Source organism: Vicugna pacos, chromosome X (genome assembly GCF_048564905.1).
Source record: "Vicugna pacos chromosome X, VicPac4, whole genome shotgun sequence".
In the NCBI taxonomy this organism is placed as follows: domain Eukaryota; kingdom Metazoa; phylum Chordata; class Mammalia; order Artiodactyla; family Camelidae; genus Vicugna; species Vicugna pacos.
The window spans coordinates 14,091,832-14,116,061 of NC_133023.1; the positions used below are offsets into that span (position 1 = coordinate 14,091,832).

General features: G+C 41.1%; 1 protein-coding gene across 1 annotated transcript in view; it reads right to left on the minus strand.

The window, feature by feature from the left end:
• ADGRG2 (adhesion G protein-coupled receptor G2) overlaps nt 1–23,502 on the minus strand; it is a 113,701-nt gene extending 90,199 nt beyond the window's left edge. The window contains exon 1 of the mRNA XM_072956393.1: nt 23,464–23,502. The gene's annotated coding sequence lies outside the window, so the exon portion shown is untranslated. The remainder of the gene's footprint in view (nt 1–23,463) is intronic.
• Between the last annotated feature and the right edge of the window lie 728 nt (nt 23,503–24,230).

A 24,230-nucleotide genomic window follows, 5' to 3' on the forward strand; every position in this document is an offset into this window, starting at 1 on the left:
AGTTTGTTCACTGGGAGTGGTCTGAGGAGCAGTAAGGAATTAATTCAGCAGACTTTGCCGGGAAGTCTTACATACTTGCCCCTAGTTTAGTTCAGGGCTTGGCAAGTTGTAACGTCATTCACTCAGAATTTTCTTCATAGTTCAATTCAAGCTCATAGTTAAGGTTAACAGCAAAATCTTGCTTAACTGAATAGGTGCATTTCTAAAGAGAGAAGGGTTCTTTCCATATGGTGCTTGATGTAACTCTTTCAAACCAAGATCTATATAACATATTCAACTGGATAACCTAATGTTCACTGGAAGAAAGTATGACTTTCCTTCTACAAAAGCAAGTATGCATATATAATGCACAACCTAAACAATATTCAACTTTCCAGACATAGTGTTTAGCAAAAGTCTGGCTTTGCATAGAGTAAACAATAGTAGCAAGATTCTTCTAAAGAACTCTGATTCAAGTCCTCAATTCTGGTGCACTCAGCTCAGCGTTTGAGTATCTAATGCACGTCAACAGGGAGTGAGGCCAAAGAACTTCATTGTCAGGCTCATGAGTAGTTAATTTCATTTCATCCTTAACTTCTTAAAGACATAAATGCCCACTTACTGATTGATTTAATCTGGTAGCTGGAAAAAGAGCACTGGACTTAGAGTCTTAAGATTTGCCTAAAGGACTGAAGGGATGAAGGAAAGGGAATAGAATGAAAAGGGAAAGACGATGAAAATGAAGAAAGGAAATGAAGAGAAGGAAAAAATGAAGGAAAAGAAAAAGAAATGAAGTTCTAATTCATGACATGGAAGATCCTTGGAAACATGATGCTAAGTGAAAGAAGCCAGACACAGAAGGCCATATATTGCATGATTCTATTTATATGAAATCTCCAGAACAGGCAAATCCATAGAGACAGAACGTAGATGAGTGGTTGCCAGGGGCTGCGGGGAGGAGGGGGAAATGGGGAATGACCACTAATGAGTGCAGGACTTCTCTCTGAAGTGATGAAAATGTTCTGGAATTAGATGGTGGTGATGGTTATACCACCTTGTGAATATACTAAAAACCACTGAATTGTATACTTTAAAAGGGTAAGTTTTATGGTATGTGAATTATTTCTCAACAATAAAAGGGGAGGATTTAAACAGACCAGCTTCTGCCACTGACTAGCTTTGTGAGCTGTGGACAAGGCATTTAATTTCTCTAATATGCTTCCTTCTCTGACAAATGAGACTAATATTACCCTATCTCTCAAGGTGTTGCAAGACACAAATGAAATAATCTATATCAAAGTAATTTAGGCAAAAATGTATAATGGTACAAATTCAAGATAATTTCACTCAAAATCTTAATGAGGTTCTTTATAGAACTTTATGGTAATTCTAAAGTGTACAGTCATCCATTGGTATCTACAGGAGGATTGGTTCCAGGAGCCCCTGCAAGGTACCAAAATCCAAGGATGCTCAAGTCCCTATATAAAGTGGCATAGTATTTGCATATAACCCACAGAGGATGTATACTTTAAATCATCTCTAGATTACTTATACTACCTAGTACAATGTAAATGCTATGTAAATAGTTGCCGACTTACAGCAAATTCAAGTTTTGCTCTTTGGAACTTTCTGGAACTCTTTTTCCCAAATATTTCAACCAGGAGGTAGTTGAATCCCAGGATGTGGAACCCATGGGCACAGAGGGTCAGCTGTATATATAAAAGAAAGCGGCTAAGACAATTTGACAAAAAAAGAAAGAAAGGAGGGCTTGACTTACCAGATACCAAGACTCATTAGAAAGCGACAGCAATCAAGGCAATGTAGTATTACTCAGGGCTTGACAAATATACCAGGAATCCAAATTTGAGTGAGCCTGGAAGCAGATTCACACATATATGCGCACTTGATATAACAAAGGAGGTACCAGGGTAGGTGCAGCTCAGGAGGGCAATGATCAACTCTTCAATAAATGACTGTGGGACAACTGGTTTTCTACATGTAAAAACAATCCACATGTAGATTCCTCCCTCAATTCCAATTAGAACAAAATTATTTCAAAATCCAACATTTAAAACTTTTAGGAAACAGTAGAGAAGAATATTTTTGTCTTTGGGATAAGAACAAAAGTGCAAAATATACAAAAAAAAGAAAAAGAAATTTGACTACATTGAAAGAACTTTGTTTATCAGAAAACACCATAAAAAGTGGGGAAAAAAAATAAGCCACAGACTGGGAGACATTATCTATAACATATATCATTAAAAATCAGTATCTGGAATATATAAAGAACATCTAGAAATCAATTTTATAAAATGCAGGCAACCTGATAGGAAAAAAATAGGTTAAAAACTTGAACTAGAAATTCACAAAGATGAAATTTAAATAGCCAGGGAACACTAGTACTCAAGAGAAATGCAAATCAAAACCAAAAGAGATACCATATCATACCTATCATCTTAGTAACATTCAAAAGTCTGACTATGCTAAGTGTTGTCAAGGATGCTGAGCAACAGGAAGTCTCTTACATTGTTGCTTAGGAAACTAATCTGGCAACATCTGGCACAGTGGAAAGCATATACCCTACCACCCAGTACTTCCATTACTGAATAGAATCCCTAGAGAAACATTTATATATTAGCACAAGGAAGCATGTTCAAGGCTGTTCATAGCAACTGCATTTTTAATAACAAAATCTGAAATAATTTAAATGACCATCAATAGAAGAATGTACAAATAGATTATATATTTACATAATAGGCTACTACAGAGCAAAGAAAAAGAAATGAGCTAGAGTTGCAAAAAGGACATGTAGCAAAAAGGACAAATCTCACAAAAAAGATATTGACTAAAATAAGTCATAGAATAATGAGAGTAAAAATGATACCCATTATATAAAGTTTAAAAGCATGCAAGTAGCATTCTCTTTTGCTTAGGGACATATTCATATGTAGGATAAGTATAATATATAAGATGGTGAACACCAATTTCAGGATAGTGCTTACCACTGTGCACTTTTTTTAAAGCTAATGTAAAGGACCTCAAGATGACATCATTGATGGAGCAGGTCCAAAGGAGATGGAATTCCATGCACTTTCCTTGGCAGAACTGAACCAGTACTGGCCCACCCTCAATGGGTCCCCCTACGAGCAAAGGCCACAATGGGGTCAAAGCTATGTGCTTGACTCATACAGTGTTCTGATTACCTGGGCTAATTATCCACAAGCAGCCAATCCAAGCAATAACAAGCCACAAGAAGGGCTCACTTTACCTTGGATACCATTTTGATGCCAGCATGAGAGGAAGATGGAGTACTGAAACTGAAATGTCCTGGTTGATAAAGAATTACCATTTAGTAACAAGCAGTAACCAAGACTTTATCAATATCACAGTTAATATGAAAATCATCCTGTACATAATTTAATCTTTGATGATTCAGAAAGTACTTTAGGCTCCAACAGCACATAAGAATCTTTACTACAAACATCTGCTGTCCTTATACATAATTTACAGGCTAATAAAAAGTTTGTGTTGATAGAAGGCTGGATAAACCAATGAGAAGTTGTACTTCTACTTCTCCCTTTGCATAGAGTTAATAAGACTCCCTCTTCGAAAGGCAACCTCTTTCAAATTGCTCATAGATCCAAGGAAGCAAGGTTAAATACTTAGTTCCCTGACTTTAAGGGGTCTTGTAGGAATGGATAAGAAAATAATTCTGAGGATTTGATCAGGCCTTGGCAAAGTTAGCAAAGACACTGCTCAGAGAAAATCGACTTCCTTTTTAGTACCCCTTTTCTCCTCTAGGTGGGGCCCATTCCCAACTTGGAGTCACCCAATGGCCTTGTACTTTTTGAACCCTTACCTGCTCTCAGAAGACCTCACAACAAGACACATCAACAAAATTTTGTGGCCATTTACATTTTAACAACTCTTTATTTAAACCAAAGAAACTAATCTCTAATTGTGGAATTTCAGGATTCAGCTAGGTGAATGTGGGGAGTCGAGGGGGAGGCTGGACACAGTTATTGCTATGGACTGGACTGTGTCTCCCTTTCCCACAAATTCATATGTTGAAGCCTTAACCCTCAGTGTGACTGTATCAGGAGATAGGGTCTCTAGGAGATAATTAAAGTTAAATGAGGTCATAAGGGTGGGATCCTAATCTAATAGGACCGTGGCCTTACATGAAGAGAAAGATCTCTCTCTCTCTCCACCATTTGAAAACACAGCAAGAAGGTGGCAGTCTACAAGTCAAGAAGAGAGCCCAAAGTCACAGGGGAGCAGTCACCTAGTCATCCATCTTTGATGTTTTCACTGTTTACATTAAAGCTAGTCCTACTGATGTAGCCTGTATCCTTAAAATACCAAACCCAAAGGATCAAAGGTCTTTAATTAGGAATCCCCAAGAGGTCCAAACAAAGACATGGGAGTTCAGCCTGATGGGTGGCAGGGGTACAGCAAGATTGTGAGCAATCCAGTCCAGAGTGCCAGGTCAGATCACCCTCCCAAACATCTCTGCCTGCTGTGGGTTCCAATCATACGAGGAACCACAGAAAGCGGAATTCTGCATACAAGGTCTTGAGGGGAAAGGGCACACTATTGAAATATAGAAGGGCCAAGACCCCCAATTTGGGCACAGTTAGTCCTAAAATGCATTGAGAGGTTTAACCTATGCCAAGGTTTGGATCCAATTCCACTCTGGGGAAGAAGGCAGAAGGGGGGACAAGCTAAAGACATGGCTATGACAAGCAGTGACCATTGGTGTAAAGCTTGGAAAACAGGTGTGGTCCATCCTCGAAACAAAGTCAGGAGCCTCCATGCAGTAAATTGAAGGTCCAGGAATAGACTCCTTGTCCCAAGTGGCTGGGCAGAGAGAGCCCACAAAAGAGAACTGCAGGGAAGGAGGCCTATGGAAAGGAGCATGTAAGTAAGATACAGCCAGGATGAGGGTTACAAGGGCCACAAGAAGTGGTTAAGGGCTCTCAGGCAGAACTCAGAGATATACTTCCAGGAGCGAGAGTCAGAAAGACAAGAATCAGCTCGGCTAAGGAGCCCAGAATATCAACTCTGTTGACAGCCCAGGAACACGGAAGCATTCTCTCCACTATCGGGCTTATTCTCAGCCATCTGAATGGTTGGTGTCAGGCCAACAAAATAACTAGATGCTGGTGAAACCCCTCCTAGAACAAACCCCATAGGGCTTCCGTGTTTTCTTCTAATGGCGTTTTATTAAAACGAACAATTCGTTTCTGACTTCCTGACTGCTGGCCTCAAAAAGCCCTGACATAGTTTGGGTTCCTTCAGAGGGTAACTCAGAGGCAAGGATGTGAGAGCAAAGCAGTTTATTTAGGATGTGCTCCCAGGAAACAGGAGAATGGGGAAGTGAGACAGGGCAGGAAGGCAGCTAATACTGGTGTGTCATCAAGCCAGTTACCGCTGAGGGCAGCTGAACCTCAGTCCTGGGGAACTCCGGGAGCCAGTGCAGAATGCCCATCTGGCTCAGTGGTCCCGCTGGTGGGCAAAGTGCTGGGCTCTTTATCTATCAGCTCTCACCAGGCACTGGCTGAGGGCTGCTCCCGGCGTGTGGTGGGGAGTGTTAATTCCCTGGCACTTGGGGCTGCCACATGGGTGGGCAGAGAAATGCACAGCTAGTGGCTGCAAGGAGGCTGGTGTATACTGCAGTGCTCAGGGCCAGGGATGTTGAAACGGACACCCAAACTCTATGGAATGAATGAGGAAGTACGAAGCATGGCAGGCAGTAAAGAAGAGGGTGGTTTCACGCTTGCCCTGCCCCACTCCTTCCTTCAGATCAGCACCTGGGGTGTGTGTGTGTGTGTGTGTGTGTGTTTGTGTGTGTGTGTGTGTGTGTGTGTGTTTTGGCTTGACTTGGTGTGTTTGAGGAGTTCAGTGGTTTTCTTCAGGTGTTTGGAATGTCTGAGGAGAGACTAGGTGAGGCGAGGTTGCAAGGAGTTGCTACTTGAGGTTTAAAGAAGCGCCCAAAGAGCACTGGGCTTTGCGGCTCTAAAACAAAATGCACACCCCTGGTTCTTCAGCCCGCACTGAGAGGACAGGCGGAGTGGCCCTGAGGCAAGGAAGTTTATCATCCCTAAATGGTCAATGGACAAAGATTCTACAGAAACCCAGCTCTGCTCTAAAGCCTCGCTATTCAAAGTGTGGTCCCCTGAAAAGCAGGAATCTCTAGCCCCACCCCAGAGCTTGAGAAGCACGAATCTCCAGCCCCATCCCAAAGCTCCAGAATCAGCATCTGCATTTCAGCAAGATCCCCAGCTGATCGATCTGTACATTTAAAAAGCACTGCCAAAGATAACACTATTCGCTAAGTGTTCTCTGCGTCAAGAGTATTCAGCGACTGTCTCCTACCAAAATCAACTGGGAGTTATTTGCTCGATTTCAGGCTATATTTGCTCTATTCAGTTTGTCGAATTAACTTCAGATTTGCTGAAAGGAATAAATTAATGCAACTGGGGACAAAGGGAGATAATAGTGTCAACCAGCAAAACTGGGTGTAATCACAACAAAATAAAGCATACTTTAGTTTTTCAAGACCTCTTTCATTTACTTCATTCTTCCCTTTTTCCCCCCTTGGCAAAATTAGGAATCAGAGCTTAATAAGCCTATACCATTCCAAGACTCTTCAGAAGGGCAAACCTTTGCCTCAATATCTGCAAAATACATTTGACAGTCCTAGGAGTGTTTTTCATTTCAAAATAATTCTGTGTGTGTGTGTGTGTGTGTGTGTGTTGCAGCAAAAGAAAAGCCAAAATTCTGAAGGTACTTAAAAATGACATTTTGATACGGGTAGCTGGTAAAGGAATAAATGAACATAGAAACAGACTCTTAGAAAAAATTAAAGTAGAAAAACAACTGATGCTAAAACTTAATTCAAGTTATGAATAAAAAGCCTCACATTGTATATGGATACAGATATGTGAGTATATCCAGAGGTGGCTACTAATCCCAATCGTACTCAGAGGAGAAAATAATTGACAACTATGAGCAGAAATATATTTAAAGCATTCTTTCAGATATTGAAGGGGAACAGAATATGACACACTAAAATGTCTCTTTGACATAAGACTTATTTGAGGCTGATTATTTTTAAGAATCAGCAGACACAGGAGAAACTCTGAAAACCAACTGGAAGTTATCCTTTTGGAAGAGACATTTACATGTATGAGGGAAATCTCCATTTGTAAGGGTGTCTCCCTCACAGTACCAGGAAGAGAAGGATGACTCTGAATCTCTAGAAACTTATCAATGGAGAAGGCAGCGACTTAAATCTGCATTACCTTACCATTGTTTACTGTGGTTTTCCTGGTAACCTCCCATAACTGGCTTCCCCTCTCCAAAAAATCTTTTCTCTTTAGCTGGAGAGGCTTGGGCCATTTGGTGGAGTTACTCAGTTTCCTTAGGTCTCTCCCATCTATACAGGAGATACACATTTTATTAAACTTGTTTGTTTTTCTCCTGTTTATCTGTCTTTTAATTATGTGGGCGGGGGGCCTCTCAGCCAAGAATCTAGAAGAGTAGAGGGAAATGGTTTTTCTTACAGCATTTACTGGGTAGTAACGCACACATGAGTTCATCAAAAGATACGTACAAGAGTGTTCCACACAACATTATTTATAAAAGCCCCAAACTGGAAACAAACCAAAGGCCCACCAATAGTAGAAAGGATAAATTATGGTCCAGTCATATAATGGAATACTCTATGGCCACTGCAACACACAATGCAATATGGATGAATCTCCCAGACGATAATGAGTGAAAGAAGTCAAGATATCCCGTGCGTACCATATATATGAAATTCAAGGACAGGCAAAATGAGCCTATGACATTATAATCAGAACAGCACTTCCTTTTGTGGGGTGGTAGTGACCAGAAGGAGACATGAAGGGGGCTTTTGGCAGCTGCTCATATTCTGATTCTTGATCTGGGGGCTGGTGACAGAGGTGTGTGCAGTTTGTGAAAATTCACAGAGCTGTATTATAATGTGTATAATGTGTACTTCAGTAAGAAATTTAATTTTAAAAATATATGTATACACACTTAATCCACTTTCACAGATAAATCAAAGAGTAAGACTCTAAATATATCCATGAAATGCTGCTTGACACACTTGCCTAATTTCACTAGAGATGGTTGCTAGAAAGAAAATGACTAATAATGATGCATAGGTGATAAAATATCAGGAGAGTGAATAATGGTACACAGCTCTTGACTCATATATGAGAATACAATGAATATTTGATCCAATGAAAAAAACATAAATCCTATTGTGTCAAGGGTAATGGTTCCTCCAAATACTCCCAAACATGTGATACATTCTGTCAAAAGTGAATTATCTAGATAACAAAATCACTAGTTGAGCTCATTTATACTGATTGTTCCTGGAAGCTTTAATACCACATAGAATCTGCTATAAGAGTTTACCAAAAACCACAGCTAATTTTCAAATAATGCCTAAAAGGGAAACCACTTCAGCATACATCCTCCCAATCTTTCTCCTTCTCTCCGCATATATTCAATTCGTGAGTATCCAGAGGGTTTAGAAAATTTACATGCTTAAATCCCACGGTAAACATGTCAATTTGTTAAAAAAAAAAAAATCTGAGAACCAGTCTTAAAAGTCAGGAGGGCCAGGAAAGTCCCCTACTAAAAAATGTGACACTGATGATCCTTGGAATTCTATCACTGTTTTTTTTTTCTTGGTAAAATGTAATTCCCTTTTGTCTGGAAACTCTAATAATTAGGATCCTACCACATAAATATGAATTTGTTTATCAGATCACTGTTCTCACTGGAAGCTTCTAGGCTTAGCCCCAGAAACAGGAGTTTCTGGAGAAAGAGAATATTTACTGAGTGTCTTCCATGTGCGGAAGATCATGTTAGGCAGTTTAAATGCATCGCTCATTTATTCATTCATTGATCTAATTGAACACCTACTTTGTACCAAATACTATTCTAGGCACTAGGGATAAAGTGTGGGCGCTGCTCAAGTTCCAATGTGGAGGGAGGAAGAGAAGGAGAGAGGAACAATAAATATATACATAAACAAGAAAACTAATATAATGATAAGTGCAGTGTTGAGAATTATAGGAAGGTGTGACTTGGTGGCTATTTTAGACCAAGTAATCAGCGGTGATACTTAAACTGAGGTATGAATGATGAGAAACCAGCCAGAGAAAGATGGAGGAGTGGCAGAGAGAATATTCCAGGAAGAACAGTCAGTGTAAAAGACCAAAAGGAGCTTGATGTGCTGGAAGAATCAATAGAAGGAAGTGTGCTCCACAACAGGGGAGGGCAGGGGTCAGAACACAGCAGAACACCATAATCCAGCGGGGGAGTGACATGATCCCATTAATGCCTCTAAAAAGATGCTCCAGCTGCCCTGTGGGAACTGGATTACAGGAGGCCATTACAACCATCCAAGAAAGAGACAGTGGCAGAATGAAGAATGGTTGAGTAGTGGAGGAGAAGTGGGAACATCTGGAATATACTCTGGAAGCCAGATACACAAAATTCATTGTTGGGTTTGGTGTGGGGCAGGAAACTTGTAGGGCTGGAACTTGACCAACTGGGCTGGTGGCGCTCCCTATATATACTGGGATGGGTCTCACGGCGAGAGAATCAGGTTTGGCATGTGGATGGCAAGAAAATACTGAATTTGAGATGCCTATTAGAGATCCATGTGGATTAAGCCTTTTTGTTTGTTTGTTTCAAGATTTTTTAATTTCAATATTTAAAAAGCACAAAATGTTTAATAGCACTTTTTCCTGTGCTTTCTTCTACTTTTCATTTCTATAGCTGTCATTTCTGAGCCTTTTAATGTTTCAAGGTTCCCCCAAAACTTTCAACATTCTTAGAATTAGTCAATTTATCAACATTGTTTTCTAGTATTTCTCAGTGGTATTTGTGAGCCAGTATGAAGATCTCAAAGATATTTTTGAGACAACTTCCCCTATATAATAAAATCAATTCTATATTTAACCTAACAGAGGTAGTGCAGTTTGAATGCCATGCTAAGGAGGCTGGAGTTTACTTCTTAAAATGAGTGGAGACGAGTGAGTTTTGGCGATCTAATGTATAGCCAGGTGACCACAGTTAGTACAGTTATTGAAGTTTGCTAGAAGGGTAGATCCTAAGTGTTCTCACCCACCACACGCACACACAAAGTGACTATGTGAGGTGATGCATATGCTTGTTAGCTTGAGTGTGGTCATCATTTCACAATGTACACACGTATAAAAACACCAAATTGTACACCTTGATTATATGTAATTCCTATTTGTCAATTATACCTCAATAAAGGTTGGGGTGGGGTGGTGGGGAATACATACAAATCTTTTAATAGAATGAATTAGCAAATCTTGAGAGTGGGAAAGGTCATGGCTGCCGGTACTGGCATCTGGATGAAATGTAAAGCCGTCGACTGGATGGGTCCTCTCAGGAGAGTACATAAAAAGAGAAGAGAAGGGAGTCCCAGTGCCTGAGAGGGACACCAACATTTGTAGGTTGAGCAGGAGCTAGAAATAAAGACTTAGAATAAGTTACCAGCAAGAATAGGAAAACCAAGAGAGTGTAGGATAATGGAAGCCACAAGAAGAAAGTGTTCAAAGCAGGACTTGGAACTTAGACTTGACGATTGCTGCTGCAAAGTCAAGCACAATAAGTCAGAGAAGGGACAGCTGCTGTATTTGGCAACGCGGGGTTCACTGAGGACTGATCAGAGGAGACTCACTCAGGATACGACCCTGATTAGATTAGACAGACCAGGAAGAATGTGCAGCCTTTTAAGAGGTTCCTCTGAGAAGGGTGACTAAAAACATGGGGGCAGCTGGAGGGCAATGTGGAGCCTGTGGAGATACCACATATGAGAGCATGACTGTAAGCTGATGAGAATGATTCAGAAAAGAATGAGGGAGGATCGGCAAAGCAGGAAAGAAAAAGGGAAACAGAATTAAGTCCTTCACAACTTGAGCACCAAAATAATTAAGTAAAATAATGATCTACAAACCATTAAAAAAGGAGGCGTTTATGAGTCCTTACCAAATAAATACACAAATAAACAAATAAATGAGGGAAAAGGAAAGGCTCTTGCTGAGGGCCAACTGGAAAATGTGGAGGGAATACCAGAGTTGGAAAATCATTATTTTCAACTACCATATTAAAGATTGGATCAGGCAAAAATCATCACTGGATGCTAAATCTAGTGGGAAATACTGAGGAGGAGCAAGCTATTTGTGTCTTCCCACAGCCTGCTGAGCAGGAAGGTAAAACCCAGTCACTACACAGTGGAGAAGTTAGACAACACCTTGACCAGGTGATCAACATTAACACTGCCAATGAGGAAGAAATAGACATCCAGACATCGTGGACCTCCAGATGTGATACCCTGAAAAGCACACAACATCAGCTATCCAGTATTCTGGCCCAGAACGCATAAGCTGTGTCTACTCATGAGAAATACCAGACAAACCCAAAATGAGGAATGTTCCATTAAAAAAGGAGAGGGAGATGGTCTGTATTCATCCTAAATGCTGAAAGGGAGCAGAATATGCCACCTCAATATATGCCTTTTTGGCATATTGATTATTTTAGGCTGATTATTTTTAAGAAACAGCAGATACAAAAGAAACTCTGAAAACCCAGTAGAAGTTATGCTTTTGTAAGAGACATTTACATTTATAATGGAAATCTCCCTCGCTGTAAGAGAAAGAAGGATTGATTCTAAATCTCTAGAAACTCATCAGTGGAGAAGGCACCACCTTAAATGTACATAACAACCTCACCCTTGTTTACTGTGCCTTGCCTGGTAAACTCCCATAAGGGGGTCTCTCCCACGAGGCCAACATCTTTTGTCTTTAGCTGGAGATGATATTTAAGGTCGTGGCTGGGCCACTTCAGAGCTACTCAGTTTTCCTGGATATCTGTCATGTATGCATGCTATTAAACTCGGTTTGTTTTCCTCCTATTAATCTGTCTTTTTACTCTGGGGCGGGGGGGTCTCAGCCAAGAGCCTAAAAGGGTAGAGGAAAAATGATTTTTCCTCCTCCACAATGCCAGTGTCATAAAAGACAAAGAAAGGCTGTGGAAATGTTCCAGACTAAAATGGGCTAAGAGACATGACAACTAAATGCCTTAACAATCCTAGACCAGATTCTGTACTAGAAGAAAAAATTCTGTGAAGGATGTTATCAGGTCTGTTTTCAAAACTGGAATGCAAATGGCAGATTAGACAAAAATATTGTATCAATATTAAATTTACTGAAGTTGACAACAGTACTGTGATTATGTAAGGAAATATTCTTATTCTTAGAAAATCCATACTGAAGTACTTAGGAGTAAAGGCCATGATGCATGTAATTTACCCTTAAACGATTCAGGAACAAAATTATGTGCATGAGCAAGAGTGCAAATGATAAATCAAATGGGTCAAATGTTAACAATAGATGAAACCGGTTAAAGGCTATGAGTGTTCTCTGTGCTATGTTTATTTTGTAACTTATTTGTAAAGTTTGAAATTCTTTCCAAACAAGAAGTTTTTTTTAAAAATTTTTAAAAAAGAATACATCCTTGAGAAGGCAAAGAGGATGAGGAGTCCAGAGCCCAGGAAAGAAGCCAGTCTTTGACACATTGGGGACATTTCAATCAGTTTCACAGTAACAGTGGGGAGCAGTGAGTATTTGTACAAATGTGGGCATGCTGGGAGCTTGGTGATGAGAATATGAGGAGGTTCCTGTCTAATGAGCCACAGTCAGCAGCTGAAGTAGGAGGAACAGAGGAAATAAAAGGTGTAAAACAGCTGTTTTGGAGAACAGAAAGGCAAACCCACTATGCAAGTGTGGTAGGATTGCTGGGTGATGCTGAAGGTCCACTAGCGGTTTATTAAGGTCAGGCCCTGGACCTAGACATCGCTATTTATTCTAACTCATTTGAATAGGGAGCCAGCTTTCAGAACTACTGTGCTAAGGCAGGGTTTCTCAACCCCAGCATAATGGACATTTGGACCAGATAATTCTTTGTTGAGGACTAACGGAAGTGGAGAGCGGAGTCCTGTGCATTACAGGATGAATACTGAGCAACATCCCTGGCCTCTGCCCAGTAGATCTCAGTAGCACCCCCACTCCTGCCAGTCATGACAACCAAAAATGTCCAGACATTGCCAAGCGTCCCCAAGGGGGCAAAATCAGCCCTGGTTGAAACCCACTATGCTAAGGGACTAAAACTAAGTTCCCTTACTGAGTTTATGATCAATTTCTCTATCTAAAACTTTATTCCCTTTCTTGTCCCTTTTGACTCCAATCCTGTGCTAACTGAACACTAATCAACCAGAGTTAGATGACTAAAATTGCTGTTGTTAATAACATCATTAATGTACTAAAATCGCTGTTAAAGACATCATCATTAATGTACAAACTCAGGTTTATTCTCTAGAGCAAATTGAGCTAACAGGCCCCCAAGCCACGGACCACCTGGCCAGAGAATCATAAACCAGAGACATCCGGACTCCTGAAACTACAACTAAGACATGTCACAGAAATGCCACAATGATTAACCCCAACCTTTTTGTTTCTCTCTTTAAGAGAAAAATCCCTAACTCAAAGATCAAGTGGGAGCAGTCTGAGGCTTGTCTCCCACTCCCGTGCTTGGCATCCTGCAGTAAACCTTTACTTTGCTGCAAACACTTGCTGTCAGGGTTTGGCTTTCTGTGCCATGGAGCACCTTGCTTGATTACAATTTGGCAACCATGAAGGGACCTCTCCAGTTCCTCTGAGGTTAGTGCCCGTAGTCTGCTGGCCTTCTGCCAGTGTACAGCCTTCCCTCTGCATATCCAGCAGCTGCCCAGGCCTCTTTGGTCTGGGGATCCAGCTTTGGAATTCCCTTCTTGACTGAGCATTAGCAACCCTGGGCAATATTTCAGGCTGCAGTAAAGGAACAATTTTTGGACTGGAAGGTATCTATTAGTAAGCAACCAGCCCAACAGTGCAGGCTGAAAACTTTTATTCTTGTATACCGGTGGCCTCCTAGGCCCATTGCTGGGTATTGAGGAAAGGGTTGGGTATGACAAAAGTAAGAGCCTAAGGTTGCTTTTGCAATTGGTTTGGCTTTAAACCTTTTGGAATTGGTTTCTTTTTGTCTTGTCGGGGGAGGGGGGTGTTAAAGTTGCACTATTTTAATTGGCAGACATGAGAAACAAAAGTTCAGTTCCTAAAAATATTCCTTTAGGATGCATCCTACAAAATTGGACCCCCTTTACTTATGGTTCCATGACTAAAGCCAAAATGAAACTTTTTGTAACACTGCATGGCCACAATATTCTTTAGACCCTGAAGAAAAATGCCCAAGATGAGGCTCATTTGACAATGCAAAACTGGTTTTGCTGCCTTGGTAAAACATCTTTTCAGAATTCTGACCCTAAGGGAACAAGTCCTTTCCGGAGGAACTTGGCTTTTCCTTCTCTGTGCCTTGAGATGTAAATGTTTGACCAGGGCTCTCAAAAACTCCCATCTTTTCTAGACCATCTCCAATTCCTGAGACTGAGGGAAAAAAAGGGAAAAGAGGTCTTTTAAACTTGACTTATTCCAACTGTTACTTATAAATAAGTGACTTTTTTATTGTAATACCTGATTCAGGACTAAATTTTAGAATGAAGCTATGATATCTCTGGATGTATGTATGTCAATGTGTGCATTATAAATATGAGTCTTTACCTTTGGGTGGTATTATCAAATTCATTTGTAAATGAATTCTATTTAATTAACTTAAAGGAAATCAAGCACTTACATAAATTCTCAGAAATGTAAAAGAAACTAGCCCAAATGAATTTCAGGTTCACATACTCTGAGAAATATTCAGCATTAAGTTAGTATCTGGGATTAAAGTTAGTTTAAGTTTGTTGGTTTAATTAATATAGACATGTCTTTTGAGTCATCAATATATTATACTTCATCTTCAAGAAGATTCATAGAAAGGACTTTTTGACAAGTATAGGTTTCTGAAACTTTCAGATCATACTGCTGAACTTAGTAAGAAATTAACAAATCCTAATGGAAAATCTGATGGCTTCATAAAATTGTTGATGAAAAGAATTCATTACATAGGACTAAATAAACTGGTGAATATGATTATAATTTTTATGGTTTTTGTCTGAAATATTACTGGCTTTTAATCTGTGTTTTCCCAATATAAGGAAACCTCTCCCCTCAAGCTAATTATGGCTTACAGTAACTTGGTAAATTATACCTTTGTAAGCAGAATGGAAACATTTATCTTTTCTCTCTACCTAACCCCTCCAGAAATTAAAAACTCTTAGGTTCCCAGCAGCCTTAGCAGGTGAATAAGGAAAGCTACCTCCTGACAGGTGCAAGAATCTCAAGATATTTTGGGGACCTCTAGAAGGGAGGAATTCACCCAAATCTATAGATATCACAGGTGGAATCTGTAGCAAGTCTCTGGCATGGCCTTCCCAGCCTTGAGAGGCCTTTTAAAAGTTTGATCTGAGATTCCTTATGAAAAGTTCCAGCATAGTCAAATTAAAAGAGCGTATGTGGTCAATAAGCAGACTTATTCTGCAAATAAATTACTCTTAATTTGGTTATATTTGGTAGAAATTAGAGAAATTTTAGAGAGAAAAAGATTATGTTTCAGTGGGTATTAAATTCTAGTTTTATTAATTGACGTCTGTATTTACTGCCTAAGACTCACTTCCCAGATAGATAGCCCCTTGCTGTTATGTTACATTATTGTGAAGTATAACTGAACACTAATCAAGAGGAGTCAGATGCCAATAACATCAATAATGTACTAAAATTGCTATTATAGAAATTATCATTAATGTACAAACTCAGGTTGTTTCTCCAGGGAAAGCTGAGCTAACAGACCCTCAGCCATGTACCATCTGGCCAGAAAATCATAAACCAGACATTTCTCAACTCCCAAAACTACAATCAAGAAATGTCACAGAGCGGGGTGGGTATAGCTCAAGGAGTAGAGCACATGCTCAGCATGCACAAGGTCCTGGGTTCAATTCCCAGTATCTCTTCTAAAAATAAATAAACCTAATTACCTACCCCCCCAACAACAACAACAACAAAAGACAAAAACAAACAAACAAAAAAGAGCAAGAAATGTCACAAGACAATGACTAGTTCCAGCCTTTTTGTTCTTCCCTTAAAAAAAGCCCCCAACCCAAAGACCAAGTTGGAGTGGATCTGAGGCTTGTCTCCCACTCCCTTGCTTGGCATCCTGCAATAAACTCTTACTTTGGTGCAAACACCCGCCATCAGAGTTTGGCTTTCTGTGCCACAGGCAAACAAGCCCTTGCTCAGTTATATAAACAAAGGCTGTAAACATTACATGTTTACAAAGATTATGAATTGTGTATGCTCCTTGTTGTTATGAGCACTGGGGTTAAGAATATAGGCTCTAGATCAACCCATGTTGCTGCAGATGGCAGAATTTCATTCTTTTTTATGGCTGAGTAATATTCCATTATATATATATATATATATATATATATATCACATCTTCTTTATCCATTCATCTGTTGATAGTGAAATAAGTCAGAGTAAGACAAATACCATATGATATCACTTATATGTGGAAACTAAAAAATAATACAGAAGAATTATATAGCAAAACAGAAACAGACTCACAGATAATAGAAAACAAACTAGTGGTTACTGCTGGCAAGGGGGTGGAGGGGCAAGTTAGGGGTATGGGATTAAAAGATACAAACTACTATATATAAAATAGATAAGCAACAAGGTATATTATGTAGCACAGGGAATTATAGTCATTATCTTGTAATAACTTTTAATGGAGTATAATCTATAAAAACATTGGATACCCATGCTGTATACCTGAAACTAATATAATATTGTAAATCAACTATACTTCAATAAAAATGCAAAAACCAAACACAGGCTCTGAAATCAGATAATCTGTGTTCAAACCCTGGATCTCCTACTTACCATTTGTATGACCTTGGACAAAGTACTTAACCTCTCTGTGCCTCAGTTTCCTCATCTGTAAAATGATAATAGTACTTACCTCAAGAGGTTGGGAGGATTAAATGAGTTAATATATGTAAATCAGTCAGAGCACTGTCTGCCCAATAAATATTAGCTGTTAGCTATCATTGTTATTATCACAGAGTCAGAAATGTAGTCGATACCAAATGTCTGTTGATTAATAACTGCTTACATTAAATATATTCTATGCTTAAAATAAAGAAATTTCCACCAAAATTGAACAGGAAGGCAGAGTGTTTTAACTTTCCCTTAGGATTAGTGCCTGATTTTTCCTAGGTTCTAGGTGCACGCATTCATCCATTCAACAAATATTTACTGGGCACCTACTATATCCCACTGCTCTAGGTCCTGAAAATACAACTATCAGCAAGATACACAAAGTCCCCACCCTCTTAGAACTTGTATTCTAGCAGGAAAAAAAAGACATGGAATCAGTAAGCAAATAATTAAATAATATAATTACAGATATTAGTGCTACAACAAAACAAAAGTGGAATGGGGGGGCAGGGTGGACATTTATAGTGGTAGGTGAGGAATGCTGATTTAGAATGAGGGTCAGAGAAGACCCAAATGAAACAGGGACAAGTTACATGACTATCTGGTGAAACAGTGCTCCAGGCAGGTAACACAGTCAATGTCAAGGCTGGGAGGCAGGCAAATGCTTGGCTTGGGTGACGAATAGCAAGAAGGCTGGTATATCTGGACCAGTGTGGGAAGAACGGGGAAAAGGTCATACAGGGCCTAAGAGGCTACAGGGAGGATCTGGGGATTTAGTCTAAGTGTAGTAGAGGCTGTTAGAGGTTTTGAGCAGTGGATTTATAAGACTGCCTTTACTGGCAATGCTGTGGGGTCAAGGGTGGGTGCTGGGAGACGGTTAGAGGCTACACAGTAATTCAAGAGAAAAACTGGGGTAGCTATCATTATCCCAGGATATTATAAATGAACTCACTTGTGTCAAAACAGGATCTGATACAAAATGAATCTGTCCTGAATACAGTTCAGCAGTTTGGGGGCTTAGAAACTAAACGAACAGTTTTATAACACAGTGTTTTATGAAAGAGTGTCAAATCAATTCAGAGGGTCATGATCATCATTCTAAAATAAAATAGAACAGATGGAAGAGAATTGAAAATTTCAGAATACATTGCACAGAGGAAAAATGCATAATACCTTGTGAGATTCTGTTTCAATTATATACAGGCATGTTCATACTGGGTTGAGATATCTACTTCTCACTGAATGGTGGGCAGAAAAGTCTGAGAAACACCACAAAAAGCTATCTTATTTCTACATATTAAGTTATAAACTAGACTTTTTTTCTCTCCCATCCTTGCTGTACCTGGCATCCCACCAAATGAGAACATTATTTATAAGTTCCAAAGGTAGTTTCCTCCTAGTCTAAATAAAACGAACTGACTTCTGCTACACTATCTTCTCCTCCAGGGAGAGCAAAACATGACCCTCCAAAGCTGGGCAGACTGACTAACCTCTAAACTGTTAGGCTTTTCAATTAAAAAAATAACAATAATTCCAAGCAGAACAAGAAATTCTAAAATTAAACTTTAGAACATTTAGAAGCCAAAAGTGGAAAGAAACCTCCTAAAGGCAGTAATAAGGGGAAACTACTACAACTCCATAGCCAGCGTAATACCTAGTGCTAAGCTAGAAGCATTCCCACCGGAATCAGACACTACTCAGTGCTGCCGCACAGGGCAGCCGAGCCACCAAGGAGAGTAAACAGGAGGAAAAAACACTGGTGGCAGGGAGTGGTCCCTGTACCACTGCTATTTGCAGGCAGCTTGACTGTCTACCTTGAAAATCCAAGAACACTGAAAAACTATGAGAACTAATCAAAGTTCAGGAACATGGCTTGAATGTGCTAGACCTACAAGAAAAATGAAAAATCCTATCTATACAATAGTCTATTCATAATAAAATGAAATGGGTTGGGGAGAAGGATACAATTTCTAAAAGCAATAACAATTACACACACAAAACAATCTAGGAATTCACCAAACAAGAATGTTTTATACCTACAGTGTGGTATTGACATAAGGACAGACGTACAGATCTATGGAATAGAAGAGAGTCCAAAAATAAACCCACATATACACAGTAAGTTCATTTTTGACAAAGGGGCCAAGGGAATACAATGAGGGAAAAGTATAGCCTTTGCAACAAATGATGTTACAGCAACTGACTATATGGAAAACAGTGAACCTTGACTCATACAAAAATTAACTCAAAATGAAGTCATAAACCTACATATAAAAGATAAAACTATAAAATGTCTAGAAGAAAGCACAGGAGAAAATCTTGGTAAACGTGAGACAAAGATTTATCAACAGGTTACTTAAAGTGCTATTCATAGAAGGAAAAAACCTGATAAATTAGGCTTTATCAAAATTTAAAACTTCTGCTCTTCAAAAACATCATTAATTCCACTTTTATGAGGTATGTATCAACTGAAATACTCAAACTCATAGAAACAGAGTATAGAATGTTGCCAGGGGCTGGAGGGAGAGGGAAATGGGAACTTGCTGTTCAAAAGGTATAAAGTTTCAGTTATGCGAGATGAGAAAGTTCTAGCTATCTGCTGTACAACATCATGCCTATAGTTCACAATGCTGTACTGTACATTGCAAAATTTGTTAAGAGGGTAAATCTCATGTGAAATGTTCCTACCACAATTTTTTTTTAAATAAAGAAAGTGAAAAGGCAAGCCACAAACTAAAAGAAAATGTTTGCAACACATATATCTGATGGAGAACTTGTGTGCAGTTATATGAAGAACTCTTGTGATTCAATAATAAGACAACCGAGACAAAAAAAAAAGCCCAGACATTTCATAAAAGAAGATATACAAATGGGGTGAGGGGAGGACACAATTCAGTGGTAGAGAGCATGCTGAGGAAGCACGAGGTCCTGGGTTCAGTCTGCAGTACCTCCATTAAATAAATAAATAAATAAATAAACAAACCTAATGACCCATCGCCAAAACAAATGAACAACAAAAAAGAAGATATACAAACAACCAAAAAGCACCTGAAAAGATGCTCAACATATTAGTTATCAAGGAAGTGCAAACTAAGACCACAGAGATGCCACCACAAACCTACTAGAATGGCTGAAATAAAATAAAGTGACAACACTGAGTGCTGGCGAGGATGCCAAGCAATGGGACCTCTCTTATATTGCAGGTGGGAGTCTGCAATGGTGTAGTCACTTAAAAAAACGTTCAGCAGTTTCTTATAAAATTAAATTTACCATACAATACAGCAATCCTACTTCTGGGTATTTACTCAAGTGAAATGGAAGTTTAGGTTCCCGCAGAAAGCTGTTATGTGAACGTTTATATTGGCCATATTCATAATCACTGAAAGTTGGTGAATGGACAAGCTGTGGAATATTACTCAGCAATAAAAAGGAACAAATTACTGATTCACACAACATAGGTGAATCTCAAATGCATTATGCTAGGTGAAAGAAGCCAGACTCAGAAGGCTACATCATGTATGAATCCACTCACAGGACATTCTGGAAAAGACAAATTTACAGGGACAGAAAACAATTCAGTGGTTGTCAGGTGCTAAGAGTGGTGGGAGGGGTTGACTACAAAGGGTAAGGAACTTTCTGGAGTGACGAACTTCTACATCTTGATATGGTGGTATTTACATGATTACACGTATTTGTCAAAGCTTATAAAACTGTACACTAAAAAGGGTAAATGTTATTGTACATAAACTGTACTTCAATTTTTAAAACATGAAGTCGGCTCAATAATTAAGTAGGTTTATAAAATGGAACAGAGTGTTCAGACTCTTATTTGACTGAGGGAATTTATTTTATGATAATTTTTCCCAAATGTTTATCCCATTTCTTAACTTCCAATACCCCCCACCTCATACCATGCCCCCCCAATAATTTCCATGTGGATTAAAGACCCACGTATTTTTAAAAAACATAAACATTTTAAAAGAAAAATTGTTCTCAGTCTTGAGGTAGGGAAGGCCCTTCTCAGTAAGGCAGAAAAATCAGCTCCCAGGTTTTACTAAAGGCAGAATCTCTCCTTTTTATCTTCAGAATTATTAACACCACTGAAATGCATTCTTCTTCTCACCCTCCACTCTTCTCTTTCTTTTTAAATTTAATGGTGCTCTTCCCAGTTTGTAGCCTGTACTTGAAAGTGACTTGGCACTCTCAGGCAGCAAAATGGAAAAATGTGCTTGTCAGTTTCAAGTGAGCAGCGAAAGGAACTAGTAGTGATGTCCCCCTCTGAGTCCCAAATCAGCATCAGGCACAACAATGCCACACCAAGCACCCAGTATGACCATGCCAGCCATGGAAAAGCAGCTTCTTTACTGGCTCTCCCTAATACCTGCGCAAACTCACTTTGCCATTTCTGGAAGGCTGGTCGCAGTACCAAAAACACAGGGGCTCTCCTTTCCCTGCCAAACTCACTAATGAAATGCTGTTTCCCAGACTTTTTCTCCTCTGCTGAACAAAATCATATCCGTAATTAAAGTGATTAAAGTTCCACTTCTTTCTTTTCTGCCTTCCCATCTTTTCTTTTTTTTTCTAGAAAGGCACACACACCTGGAATCTGTGGATTTGGGGCAAGAATTATTCACAGAGAAAACACTGATGCTGCTCCTGCATTTCTTCGGTGTTTTTCGAAAGCAAAATCTTCTCTATACCCCTTTTAGTGAAAGTCACCTTGCAAGGATGTGGGAATGATAAAAGGAGAGGGAACCCGATAGGGGCTGGCGTTGCACTGAGGCCTGTAAAGCAATACCCATGAACAGCTTCAAAATTTGGCCACTTTTTGTCTTCCAGCTTTGCATTCGAGCTGTAAAAGCAGCCAACCAAGCAATGTTCTGCTCATTTTAGATCTCAACTAAGCAAAACTTTGAGACACTAAATAAAAACTCCCCAAATCCTTTGGAAACTCGATTCACAAATTATTACAACATCAAACTTAACTGTATTAATAATTAAGCTCTTAATAAATTAATAATTTAAAAATAAATATTGGCATACCATGTATAACTGAGATTATACTCATAAGCTTATCTCTTAAAATAGCTGAAGAGAAGCTGAGAAAGACAGAAAGAACTGCAACATCTAGCTAGTCTTTGCTTAATAAACCTTCACTCTCCATCACCCAACTCTGACCAAAGAAATGGGTCCTTTTTCTGCCTATGGTGATATTAGACAGGATCCGCTACATAATTTGTGAGTCCCAGTGCAAAATCAAAATGCGACGCCCCTTCTTGAAAAATTATTCAGAATTTCGACAGCGACACAGAACATTAAACTAGATATAGGTTGCACACCCATGAAGTCGGCTCTACTATCTACAGATCTGATGATAAAGTATTTGGCTTGGTAACCCAGTGAGAAAAGTAAAGCATTTTGCTACTAAATGAGTAGCAATCGTTTTCATGTCTGTGTTTGGAGTGGAGGTGGGATTGTAAAGTCTTAGGACCTCCTCTCCCAATGTCCCAGTTTTCCTAAGATTTTCAGCCTGTTGGACAAAAAGTACTTCTGCAGGGCCTGCCATGTAAAGTGTGGTCCACAGACCAGCAACAGCATCTGGGGGCTTGTTAGAAATGCAGACTGTCGGGCTCCACCCCAGATCTGCTGAATCAGGATCTGTATTTTAACAAGATACCCAGGGTATTCGTGTGGACAGTACATACAAAGAAGTGTCACTGTTGAAGCAGTCACGGAAAATCTCTGCCGCCTGCCTCATCGGGCGGGTCAGCGCTCCTTCTCTTCACCTGAAACAAATAGCTCCGGAGCCTCGAAACGGCAAGTCCCTGTCGAAAGGCGGTCACCCAAGACCTCCAGCCTCCTCCTTTCCCATTGCTCACCCTCAGGTTCCTGGCTGCCGCTCCATCCTGCCGCGCCGGCAGCCACCTGCTCTGGGTCCCGCCAGCCGCTGCTGCGCCAAGCCGTCCGGGGCCCGGGGCGCGTTCGCGCTACGCAGGTTACGCCGCACCCACCGCGTGGCGCCGCAAACTGAGTCCCCGCAAGTAGCGTCTCGGAGACAGCCCGCGCGAACAAGGCTCATGGCTTCTTTACGCGGAGGGGTAGGGAGGGTTGGAGTCTGTCTGAAGCCTTTGGATACACACGCCCCCCCCCCACCCCCGGCCCTGAGAACGCGTCGCCCGAGCCTCCTTTCCCACGGCGCGCACTCTCCCACTGACGGGGTGCCGGCCGCCGGAGCTCGGTCCCCTACCTCCGCCTTTCAGGACGGCCCCGGGCCCCGGCTCAGAGCCGCAGTCAGGCAGAGAGAGCGTTCGCCCCGCCGTCCCGTCGCACTTCAGCTCCAGGCAGAGCCCGAGCCTCCCGCGCCTGTCGCCGGCTCCCCAGCCGGGTCTCGGGAACACAAGGAGACAGACCCATCCCGGCGCCCCGCGCTTACCTGAGGGTCCCCGCCGACGGGCTGGCTGCTGGCGCCCTCCAGCCCTCCTTTTTCCCTTTCCCTCGGGCCGCGTCCCTCCTCCTCCCTCCCGCGGGCTGGGCACCGCCCCCGCCGCTCCCGGACCGCTCGCCCGCCCGCTCTCCAGCTGCCCAGCGCGGCGTGGCGCGTCCGGCGCTCGGCGGCGGCGAGGCTGGGCGCGGAGGTTGGGCGCGGAGGTGGAGAGCGGGTGGGGCACGGAGGGAGGAGGCTGTGTGAGTGAGCGAGCGGCGCGGCAGCTCGAAACCCGGCGGGGAGCTCCAGGCTGGGGGGCGGGGAGAGGAGTGGGGGCCGCTGGCTAGGCAGCCCACCACAGCCTAACGAGGGCCCTGCGGCGTTTCTGGAATTCCCTGCACCACTAGACCCTCGGTTGCCCCGCGTCCGCTTGGGCGCGCTCCTCAGGCACCCCAATCTCCAGACCCTGCCGCTCATATTTAGGGGTCGCCCTGGTACCCAAATGTCTGTCCCACCACTTTCAACACGGTGCACTGTGATGGGTGGGAACCCCGAGGTCGTCCCTCTGCCGCAATATCCCTGATGCAGAGGTCATACCGCTTGGAGAGTGATTTGGAGAGATCGGTAAAAGGAAAAGGTCCTGGTTACCTGATGAAGAGCATGTTACACCAGATACCTAGAAACTGGGATCCCCATAGCACTGCCTGCTGGAGGCGGTGGGGAGTGGTTATTTGAAGTGAGTTGTCCCTGGTCCGCTCTACCTTTTCTGTCTATCA